Source organism: Canis lupus, chromosome 23, assembly GCF_048164855.1.
Source record: "Canis lupus baileyi chromosome 23, mCanLup2.hap1, whole genome shotgun sequence".
NCBI lineage: Eukaryota > Metazoa > Chordata > Mammalia > Carnivora > Canidae > Canis > Canis lupus.
The window spans coordinates 29,997,402-30,009,780 of record NC_132860.1 but is presented as its reverse complement, the minus strand read 5'-3'; the positions used below and the strand labels follow the sequence as shown (position 1 = coordinate 30,009,780).

The window sequence follows — 12,379 nt, the reverse complement described above, 5'->3', positions numbered from 1 at the left end:
CTCAGCAAAAAAACTGTCCAACATAGTTTTCCAAATGCAGGTCTTACATACAGTTGCTAAATGTAATCTTTAATCTGATGTTTTTTGGTGCTCCTAGAAATTGTACTTTTGAAATTTAAATTGTTCACTGCTAATGTACAGAAATATGATTTCTGAATATCACCTGAATTTCATGAACTTGCTGAATTCCAACTTACTGCTTCTAGTGGTTTTCTGGTACATGTCCTATGACGTTTTACGTATATGTGATTTGCAAATACTATAATGGATATGCCTTCAACTAGTATAATCTTGAATAGAAATGATGATAATATATATTTTTATTTTATTCATTTTAAAGATAATTTTTTAAACATTTCATGACTACATGTGTTAAATACTGTAGAGTTTACATTAAAAAGTTCCCTTCTATTACTAATTTGCAAAGCATTTTATTTTGTTTTTAGTTTATAAATAGCTGTTGAATTTTATAGAATGCTTTTTCTAAATCTACTATCTTCATGTACTTTTTCTCCTTTGTTTTTTAATATGGTGAATGACAAGAATGGATTTTCTCAAATATTTTAACTATAAGTATTTCTATATACATGAATGAAAAAGACAATCTAAAAACCATCAGGAAAGCACAAACCTGGCTGTGTGTGGAAAAAGCATTATTGCCACTGTTTGATGAAGGTTCTCAGAGAGGATTAGCTTACGAGAGTCATAGTCTGTCTGCAGCTTTTCAGAGCTTATCATAACCCCACTTAGGAGAGGCAAGAATGAGTTCCAGGAAACACAGGGCTCAACACAGTGAAGTCATCTGGCAAGGTTGTAGGGTGGGCCAGATGCTGAGAAGTGACAGAAGATGATGAGTGGGGGTACGGTACTCTCTATTTTCTGCTTCTAAACTTACTTACCAGGGCCAATCTTCAGCTCTCAGCAGTTCAAAGCAAAATTCTTCTGTAAGGTGAAATGAATGTCTTTGGTTATCCAGGCAGCAGGGTACACAGAAGAGAGCAAGAATTTTATCAGCAAATGTTCCCTACAAGCTAAGTACAGACAAGACTCTGGGGGCAGACTAGACTACGCGTTATTATCAGTTATGTGAATGTATAATACAGAAGACCTTCAACATATCTGTGTGTTGGAAGTCACATTGCTTCATTCTGGACTGCTTTCCTGAGTAGTGCATGGCTATCATCTGAGAAATCCCTTCCCTTCCTCTTCACCTTGAGAACTGTCTTCACCTCTTTTGACGCTGGATTTCCTCATGCCTTCCCTTTTTTAAGTTTACTCTCTCATTATGATCAAATACATCCCTCAGTAGGTTTCTGAGTAATAGTTCATGGGCTATAAGTTTTTGTGAGAACTCAAATATATGAGTTGGCAGTTTGGCTAGCTATAGGATTCTAGATTAAAATTCTGTAATTCTAGCTGCCACAATTTTGTTTTGATAAGCCTCAAACCTCATCCTTTTTATGTATATCTACCTTCTAATTCTACAAACTTATGGAATCCTCGTCAAGAATTCTGAAACTGGCACGGGTCTATTTCCACCCATTGTGTTGAATAGCCAGTGGGTTCTTTCAATGTAATAGTTTTTGTCTTTCAATTATAGGGTATTTTCTTAAATAATTTTGGTAATGATTCCTTCCCTTCCATTTCATCTGCATTGTCCCTTCTCCTTTTTTTATGTTGGTTCTTATATCTGGCCCAGTAATATTTCTATTGAGTCTCTTCTCCATTTCTTTTGTAATACCCTGATGGCATTCAGGGATATGTGTGTGTGTGTGTGTGTGTGCACGCGTGTGTGCCTGTCTTTGCTTCTGCCTTTTCTGCTGTGAAGCTCAGAGACTTCTCCATAGCAGTGGTGATTAGTGGTCCCAAGGGTCCTGAGGCCTTGTGCTGTCTTGTTTACTCTGGACCATACCATGGACTTAGTGCCTTTTCTGCACTGTGGTAGACTCTTACTGGTGGATGGGGGATGATGGACCATAATGCAATCCCAATGTGTGTTCAGAAGAAGGAATTTCAGTGGCTTCTTTAACTGTACATTTCAAATCCTTCACTTCAGTTTTTCATTTTATCATATCTTTAGTACCTTTTGGTGGGGGGAAGGGATTCTCTAACCTTTTTTTTTTATTGCATCATACTCTTGATTCATAGATATAGTATATTTCTAGGAATATGAATGGATTAGTAATATTTATTGTTTTGTTATTTTTGAAGTTTTCTTCTTCATTCATAAGCTGTTTCTTCTAAGCTTTCTTCCCTTGTTTTGGCCTCTATCTTTCATATTGAATGCATTCATCATGTCTGGCACTCTCTCCTCATTAAAGGTGACCACTTGCTCTAAGCATATGGATTGAGGCCCTAACACTAGTAACCTTCATTGTAGAGTTATTTTGCTAGGCCAATTGTTAGGGAACTCCCAAATCAGTATCTTTAGGTCTTTTAGGCTTCTCATATTCCCTAAAAGAAGATTCTCTCAATTTTCTCCTTAGAGGTTTTTACATTCAACATTCAAAATGCATAAGGTCACCCAATGTCTGATTTCATCACAGTATTCACATGCTCAGTTGTGTCTGGCAAAACCCAATCTAGAGACATTGTTCACTCTTACCAGAGTGTAAACCTACAGGTTCCTGCAGTTGTTCAGTGGTATGGAGTAGGTGAGAATATGTAAGCATTTAATAGCTTCTTAAGACCTTTAACCAGTCTTCTTTAAGACCCCTCTTCCAACTGCATTTCCAAACTTCTGTTGCTGCTAATGCTTGATACTCAATACTTGAGAAAATTCTGATGTAAACTGGAGGTTCTTTGTTTAAAATCTGGCTTTCTTGGGTGAGCACTAATCCATCTATCACTAAAATTTATTGAGTCTTCTTGTGGGTTTACGCTTTATAAATAAATTCCTTTGTTGGAGTCTTAGTAGGGTTTCAGAAGGGAGCAAAATTAGATTGAAGATGTTGATCTTCAGTATTACATCTGTTTTCATTAATTTCTGCCCTTTAGTAGTTGCATTCTTCATTTCTGTGTGGATTGATTCTACTGATCTGTTTTCAAATTACTGAAGTTGTATGCTTAGTTCATTATTCTTTAGCTTCTCTACTTCTAATGTAAATATCTAAGGCTACATTTCCCTCTAAGAACCAGTACTTTGTAGTAGTACTGGATTTGTAGTACTTAGTACTTTCACTGATTATAAGTATTATATTATTTCTACTTTGATTTCTTTCTTTCTTTTTTCTTTACTTGTATTTCCAAGTGTGGTTTTAAGTTTCCAACTATATGGACTGTTTTGACTAATCCTGTTTTAGCTAATTGTACTATAGTCAGAGAACATGTTATGCTTTAAAGTTTTTGAACCTTGCTTTAAACATAATGTCTGGTAGACTTAATAACTACTCCATGCATGCTTGAGAAGACCAAGCATCCTTTAACTTAAATATATTAAATCAATTTGTTATTATATTATTCAAATTTTGTCTATATCCTTGTTCATATAATTACTGCATTAAAATCTCAGCATGATGGAGCACTGATATACTTTTGTTTGTAATTCTGTCAATTTTTGCTTAAAATTTTCCATACAAGGTTTAGAATTGCCTTTTATCCCCTGGTAAATCAAATCTCTTAAAAATGACCTGGCGAACACATTTGTTTTAAATAATGCCTTAAATTTTTTTGTTGTTATTAAAATGGCTAGTCCAACTTTCTTTTAGTCAGTATTTGTGTGGCACATACTGTTTTTATATCCTTTTCTTTTAAAATTATTATGTATTGGGATCCCTGGGTGGCGCAGCGGTTTAGCGCCTGTCTTTGGCCCAGGGCGCGATCCTGGAGACCCGGGATCGAATCCCACGTCGGGCTCCCGGTGCATGGAACCTGCTTCTCCCTCTGCCTGTGTCTCTGCCTCTCTCTCTCTCTCTCTCTCTCTCTGTGTGACTATCATAAATAAATAAAAATAAAAAAAATAAAATTATTATGTATTTATGTGGGTTTTTTGAGACTTATCAGGTGGGTTTTATTATCAAATGTAATAATTCTATGAGAACTCCGTAGTATTGTAGTAAGTATTACTTTCTATCTTAAGTCTTTCAGAGCTTTGGGCAGACAGCATTTTATGGCATCAAGTATAAACAACTCTTTTCTGATCTTAAGTGCCAATTGTCACTAATTTTCACACAAAATGGTTTTTTGTTTTTTCCTACAGCAGTTAAATGGCCTTTGCTAGTCAGGTGAAGAGAGAATGTCTGGCTCTCCACTCAAGCTGTTAAAGTAATGCAAAGTAAGTGAAAATAATAGCCACATAAATCTGCATGGCTATGCATCCAAGTTAAGGATAATAGCAGTAACTTAAAGAAACGTGCATTTAGTTAATTAAGTCCTGTTTTCCTCTTTCGAGTTTCAAAAGGCAGCAGTACTAACTTGCTAGAATGCAACTAACATTGCTCTTCTGTAGCATAAACACAGCTAAATACAGACTGTTAAACACTGACACTATCGATACTTGCTCTAACTGCTTTATTAGTGTTTCTTGGTCCAGCATGCTGACTATAATACTATGCTTTTGAAAGTTTTAATCAGGGGCACCTGGGTGGCTCAGTGGTTGAGCATCTGCCTTCAGCTCAGGTCATGATCCCACAGTCCTGGGATGGAGCCCCACACTGGGCTCCCTGCTCACGGGGAGCCTGCTTCTCCCTCTGCCTCTCTCCACTTACTCTATCAAATAAACTCTTAAAAAAAAAAAGAAAGTTTTAATCATTTGACAGATAAGGCATTAGAGAGAAAGGTTTAAGACTATATATATATATATATATATATATATATATATATATTAAGATTTTATTTATTTATTCATGAGAGACACAGAGAGAGCAGAGACACAGGCAGAGGGAGAAGCAAGTTCCTCGTGGGAAGCCTCATGCAGGACTCAATCCCTGGACCCTGGATCACACCCTAAGCTGAAGGCAGACGCCCAACTGCTGAGCCACCCAGGTGTCCCAAGGCTATAACTTAATATATACAAGCATTCATTTCAATTAGTATATTGCTTTCTATAGTACACTGTTGAAATATTCTCATTTTATGATATAAAAAACTATGGAATTTCTTTTATCAAAGTCCAAACCATCAGTAATGGGTAAAGCACAATATAAAATAATATATATGAGCCACAATGTTTAGTTATAGTTTAAACTTGAAATTACTAACTAACATAGCTGCTTCATTTTTGGTTTTGCATTTTGGCTTCTAGTTCATTCCTATTCATAACTGGTACCTGTTGAGAAAAGAGATGCAACTTTTAAGCTATGTTTCTTTTTTTTAAATTTTTAAAAAGATTTTATTTATTTATTCATGAGACACACACACACACACACACACACAGAGGCAGAGACACAGGCAGAGGGAGAAGCAGGCCCCATGCAGGGAGCCTGATGTGGGACTCGATCCTAGGTCTCCAGGATCACGCCCTGGGCTGAAGGTGGCACTAAACCACTGGGCCACCAGAGCTGCCCGCTATGTTTCATGGTGGGTGTACAATGAATGTACTGTGTATTTATGTTTTAATCACACTTCTTATGAATAACACATTGTTGGATTTCCTTTCCTTGCTTGAGAGCCTTTGTTTTTAATTCCTTAGTTTTGTCCATTTATATTTACTGTGATTATTGATATATTTTGAATAATTTCTATCCCTTTGTTTTCTGCTTTGTATTTGTTCTGATTTCTCTCTGCTTCCCTTTTAACTCCTTTTCCTAATATCTTTTAGATTCAGTTTCTGTAATTCTGTTTACTCCCTCATGTTTTTGGAAGTCACTACAAAATCAATTACTGGTTTAATGGTTATCAAAAATACACATGTAAAATCTAAAATTGATCACTGTCTGTACCTTCTTCCCAAATAAAAAGGATCTTAAATAACATGTGAGATACAAGAGAATAATCTTAGTTATATAGTTCCTATCTTTAGAATTGTGGGTACACAATTCTAAGTTGATGGCTAATTTCTCTCAGCATTTTGAAGATAATAGTCTACTGTGTTTTGGCTTCCATTGTTGCTGTTGACATGTCTGCTGTTAACTATTCCTTTGTTGGTAATATGTCTTTTATCTTTGGGTGTCTTAAGAACTCTGTCTTTGGAGTTCAGCAATTTCAGTATGTTTTTTCTACAGGTAACACTTAGAATTCAACTGCAGATAATATCTCTATTGAGAGCAGAAAAGAGTTTAATATTCAATTCCAACCGAAATGATGAATGAGCAAGGATTAGACTCTCTAGGAATGAACACTAGCACAAAATTATCTTGCCAAAGGAACTTTTCCTTTTCCCACTTAGGAAGCTGTAGAATTGGGAAGCCTCTGGACCAAATGTTACACTCAGCATCATACTGTAACCTTAGCTATAATTCATAGACCAGGAAGCTATCATCACACCTGATTCCAAAGCCATGATGCGCACCCTAGATTCACACCAGTAAATGGATACCTTACATACTACCACTTCTCTCCCCCACTTAACTTGGTTCTGAATTCAATCTTATGTGAACACATGTGATTGGCAGAACCTGAATATATCTGGAAAATTACCCATAAAAGAAATAAGGGAAATACAGCTTTTAGCTTTCCAGCATCTACATTATAGGAAAATTTGTACCTACTATCTCTTTGAATATCTATTCTGTCCTAATTTTTGCTATTCTTTCCCTTGGAACTGCAATAAGAAGCGTTGTTTCTCTGTAATGCTTTCTGGCTTATTTCTTTAGACTTGCCTTTCAATTTAATTAATTCTCTCTTCATCTGTGTCTAACCTACTTTTTTATCTTATCCATTGAGTTTTTTATTTCAATACATATTTTTTAATGTTAGAAGCGGATTCTTTTTCAAATATGCAATTTCACTTTTGATAATCTTCTGTTCCTTGGTCATGTTTTCATTTTTTCATTAAATATTTTCTAAAAAGTTACTTTATATTTCAGCATCTGATTTGGGGGGTTTTATTTTTATTGATTTGTGTTTCTCCTGACTTTTACTTATGGCAGCTTATTTCCTCTTCTGATTGTGTACATTTGTTGGATCTCCATCCAATCTGCAGAAATCCTAAGGGACCTACATGAAACTACATTTCTTTAAAGATAATTTACTTTTGTTTCTTTCAGATATACTGGGGCTTTAGGAATGTTGGGTCAGTTTAAGATAATTTTACACCTGGAGGTTTCCCAGATAGTAAAGGTAATGTGTATTTGAATTCACTACCTGTGTAAAGGCAGAACAGTGAATACAAATTGACAGGAGAGTCATTTTTTTCTGAAAGACAAGGTGCCTTCTACCTGTCCATGATCTCAGAGTTCATTTGACAGTTTAGTTTTCAGCTCCTTCTTTGCATTTGATGCTTTAGAATTTTCTTTCTTTCTTTTTTTTTTTTTTTGAGCTCAGCTATGCATTTAAAAAGATGTTTGTTGTGCTTTATCCACAATTTCTGGATGTTTTGTTATAAAAGAGACTTTCAGATATATCTTGTTATAGTAAACAAAACAAAACAAAAACCCCACCCAAAACAAACAAATAAGTTCTAGAGTTTCAAACTGATTTAAAAATATCTTTACTGGTAAGCACTATTCTGAGTTCCAGGGGTTACCATGATAACTAAGACTTCAAGAAACATAATCTAGATGGGCAAGATAGACAGGTAAACAATGAATAACACTAAATGAAATGATCACCAAATGAAGATATAAGAAAGAAGCTATGGGCAAGGCAGATGAAAGAAAGATGTTTTATCTCCTAGGACTTCCACTGTTATATACTTTTTTATAGGTCTGTCATTTGTGTTTCTAAAAGTATTGATATCCTATCTATTAGATTTGATTTAAGGCAAGAACTTACACTTCTTTATACTTTCCTAAGGTGCCTACACAAGAAGTAGAATAAATTAGGGACTTCTGCTTCTGGGAAGATGAAATAGGCACACTTTTCTCTGTTCTTCCTAATAAGTGCAATTAGAAATCCTGAACATTATATAAAAACAAACATAAGAAGATTCTGAAAGGTGGAGAGAAAAAGGCCAACTGGTTAGAGACTTTGGGACCTGAATTACACTACAGTGATAAGTTCTGTATTTTCTTTTCGCCTTATTTATCCTAGAGTTGGAACTGAAGATGTTAGCAACCCAGAAATGCCACTAGATACAGACAAAAATATAGCCCAACAAAAGCCTGTTCTCTCTAGCCAAATGACCAGGGAAGAGGCAGCCTAGCAAGACAGAAAACTTATGAAGTAACTACTATTCTATAGCCAAACACCACAGAAAAAAACTGTAGCCTCATCCCCAACCATGCTGCAAAGACTGAGTGGGGAGTCTAGATTTCCTTCCTCATCAGGCCATAAGAAGAAGAGGCTATAACAAAAGATACAGCATTCATGTTATTGCTGTCTTGAAAGGAGAGAAGAAAAGCAGGGCTGAAAAAGTACTTGAAATAATGCCTGAAAACTTTCAAATTTAGCCAAAAAACCTCTTCCCCTCAAAACAAAACACAACACTATAAACCCACAGATTCAAGCAGCTGAGCTAACCTCAAACATGTTAAACCCAAACAAATCCACATCAAGATACATTACTGACAGACTTGTGAAAACTAAAGACAAGAGCAAATCTGAAAAGAGAGAGAGAGAAGCAGCACCTTTCCTATATTATAAGAAAAAAAACAATTTGAATGACAGGAACTCTCATCAGAAAACCTGAAGGCCAGAAGAAAGTTGCACAACATTTTTCAAGTTCTGAAGAACTGTCAACCTAGAATGCTGTATCCAGTGAAAAAAATCAAGATACATTCTCACATGAAGAAAAAACTAGAGGATATTGCCAACAGATCTACCCTAAAAGAATGGCTACAGAAGTTTTCTAAACAGAAAGGAAATGAGGAGAGAAGGAATTTTAGAATGTTAGAGAGGAAGAAAGAGGAATTGAAAGAGTAAAAATGCAAGTAAATATAATACATTTTTCTTTTCCTTTTGAGTTTTTCTTTCTCTCTCTCTCTCTCTCTCTTTTTAAAGATTTTGTTTATTTATTCATGAGAGACACAGAGAGAGAGAGAGAGAGAGGCAGAGACATACACAGACGGAGAAGCAGGCTCCCTGTGGGGAGCCTGATGTGGGACTCAATCCCAGGACCCCAGGATCACAACCTGAGCCGAAGGCAGATGCCCAACCACTGAGCCACTCAGGTGTCCCTTCCTTTTGAGTTTCTAAATTATGTTTTATGGTGGAGCAAAAATCATAGTATTATCTGATGTGATTATAAATTCATGTAAAATGCGTATTTTAAGTGGTGTAGGGAAGAGTACTGCTGTAGGTTAAATTTTTTTCCCCTCAAAAAAGATATGTTGAAGTCCTAAGCCCCAGTAGCTCAGAATGTGACCTTTTTGGAAATAGGGTCATTGCAGATATAATGAATTAAGATGAGGTTATACTGGAGTAGAGTGGGCTCCTAATCCAATATGTCTGGTGTTCTTATAAGAAAACAACAATGTAAAGACACAGAAATACAAGGAAAACACCATGGCATGACATAGGCAGAGACTAAAATTATGCAAGTGAAAGTCAAGGAGTAGGAAAGACTGCCAGCAAGTCACCAGAAGCTAAGAAGTAAGGATGGATTCTCGTACAGGTTTCAAAGGAATCACAGCCATACTAACACCTTGATTTCTGACTTCTAGACTCCAGAACTGTGAAACAAAAAGTATAATTATAAACCAATATCCTTCACAATTACAGATGTAAAAAATCATTAACAAAATATTAGCAATTATCATTTGGCAACATATAAAAACAATTTTATACCATGACAATGAGGTTCATTCAGAATACAAACCTGGTTCAATATTGGACAATCAATCAATGTAATACCATCATACTCACAGACTGCAGGAAAAATATGATCATATCAAGTGATATCAAAAAAACATCTAGTGAAACTGAGTACCTTCCTCAACTTGGTAAACATCTAAAAACCATACAGCCGGGCAGCCCCGGTGGCGCAGCAGCTCAGCGCCGCCTGCAGCCCAGGGCGTGATCCTGGAGACCCTGGATCGAGTCCCACGTCAGGCTCTCTGCATGGAGCCTGCTTCTCCCTCTGCCTGTGTCTCTGCCTCTCTCTCTCTCTCTCTGCATCTCTATGAATAAATAAATAAAATGTTAAAAAAAAAAAAAAACATACAGCCAACATTGCACTTACATCAATGGTGAAAAGACTAAACACATTTTCCCTGAAACTGAAAACAAGGCACGGTATCTACTCTCACCCTTCTTATTCAATATAGTCCTGGAAGTTCTAGACAGGACAGTTAGGCAAAAAAGGATACCAAAAGCACATACATTAGAAGGGATGATATAAACCGTCCCTATTTGCAGCAAGTCTCAAGGAATCTAGAAATCTTCTAGAACTATTGAGTTCAAGATGGCAGAATACAAGATAAAGATAAAGAATTTCTATATAATAGCAATGAACATGTAGACACTAAAACTGAAAAATAAAATACCATTTATAATTGCTCAAGAAATGGAAACTCCAAAATGCTGATGAACAAAATCAAAGACGATCCAAATAAATGGAGAGACATGTATTTATAGATTGGAAGACCCAGCATGGTAAAGATGTGAATTTATTGCAAATTGATATGTGGGTTTAATGGATTTCTATCAAAATCCCAGCAAAATTTTAAATATGGACATATTTAAATATGTATTATAAAATTGATATGGAAAGACAAAGGAACATAAGCAGCTAAAACAATTTTGAAAAGAACTGAGGAATCAGTCTACATGATTTGAAGAGTTGTTTTATATAGCTAGAGTAATCAAGAGAGTATGGCAGTGGTGGAGGGACAGACGCACAGATGAATGTAACAAAATAAAAAACCCAGAAATAGATCCACACAAATACTTACAAATCATTTTTGGGAAAAGAGCAAAAGCAATACAGTGGAGAAATTTCAGATAGCCTTTTCAACCAGTGCTCCTGGGGCAGCTGGACATCTATATGTAAAAAAATGGATCTTGACCTAAGCCTTATATCATATATAAGAATTAACTGAAAATAAAGCATGAACTCAAATGTAAAATGTACAACTGTACAAAACTTTTAGAAAAAAAAAACAGGAAAAAAATCTAGGGTTAGAGAGAGTCCTTTTATTTGACATCAAAACTATGATCCAGGGATCCCTGGGTGGCACAGCGGTTTAGCGCCTGCCTTTGGCCCAGGGCATGATCCTGGAGACCCGGGATCGAGTCCCACATTGGGCTCTCGGTGCATGGATCCTGCTTCTCCCTCTGCCTGTGTCTCTGCCTCTCTCTCTCTCTCTCTGTGACTATCATAAATAAATAAAAATTAAAAAAAAAAACTATGATCCATAAAATGAAAACTGATAAACTGGACCATATCAAAATTAAAACCTTTTTTGCTCTGTGAAAGACTCTGTGAAGTGTATGAGATGACAAGGTATATAGACCGGGCAAGAAAATATTTGTGAACTACACGTCTGATGAAGGATTAGTATCAAAAATATGTAAGGAACTCTCAAAACCCAACTAAAAAATAAGAAACAATACCATCAGAAAATGGGTAAAGACACAAACATTTCAACCAAGAGGATATACAGATGGCAAATAGGTACATTAAAATATGTTCATCTTAAGACATTAGGGAAATGAAAATTAAAACTACAATGAGAGATCAGCGCATACCTATAAGAATGGCTAAAATAAAAAATAGTGACAACATGAAATATTGACAAAAATGCAGAGAAACTGGGTTAACTGAAACACTGCTGGTAGAAATGTAAAATGTCATACCCACCCTGGAAAATAGCATGGGAGTTCTAAGAAAAACTAAACATATAACCATGATACAATTCAGCAATTCCACTCTGAGTATTTATTCCAGAGACTGGAACATTTATATTCACACAGAAACCTATAAACAAATGTTCATAGCAACTTTATTCCTTATAGTCAAAAACTAGAAACAATTCAGATGTCATTTAACAGGTCAATGGTTATGCATCCATACCATGGAATACTACTCAGCAATTGAAAGGGTTGAACCACTGACACATTCAACAACTTGTACTTATCTCCAGTAAATTATGCTGAGTGCAAAAGGCCAATCCCAAAGGTTATATATACTGTATGATTCCATTTACATAATATTTTTGAAATTAAAAAAATTATAGAAATGAAGGAAAGATCAGTGAATGCCAGGCAGGGGTTAAGGATAGCTGGTGAAAGGATGGGGTAGGAAAGAAGTGGGTATGGCTTTAAAAGGACAACACAGGGATCCTTGTGGTGAGGGAATTATTCTGTATCTTGACTGCCAATGTTAAATCCTGGTTTTAAT

At 35.8% G+C, this 12,379-nt stretch overlaps 1 protein-coding gene and 1 long non-coding RNA gene across 11 annotated transcripts in view; one reads left to right on the top strand and one right to left on the bottom strand.

Moving 5' to 3' along the window:
• Positions 1 to 12,379, bottom strand: part of ACER3 (alkaline ceramidase 3) — a 158,348-nt gene that overhangs the window by 20,796 nt on the left and 125,173 nt on the right. The gene's annotated exons all lie outside the window — the stretch shown is intronic.
• Positions 1 to 12,379, top strand: part of LOC140615039 (uncharacterized) — a 56,978-nt gene that overhangs the window by 33,078 nt on the left and 11,521 nt on the right. Inside the window, exon 2 of the long non-coding RNA XR_012015708.1 lies at positions 4,199 to 4,273. This is a non-coding gene — a long non-coding RNA (uncharacterized lncRNA). The remainder of the gene's footprint in view (positions 1 to 4,198; positions 4,274 to 12,379) is intronic.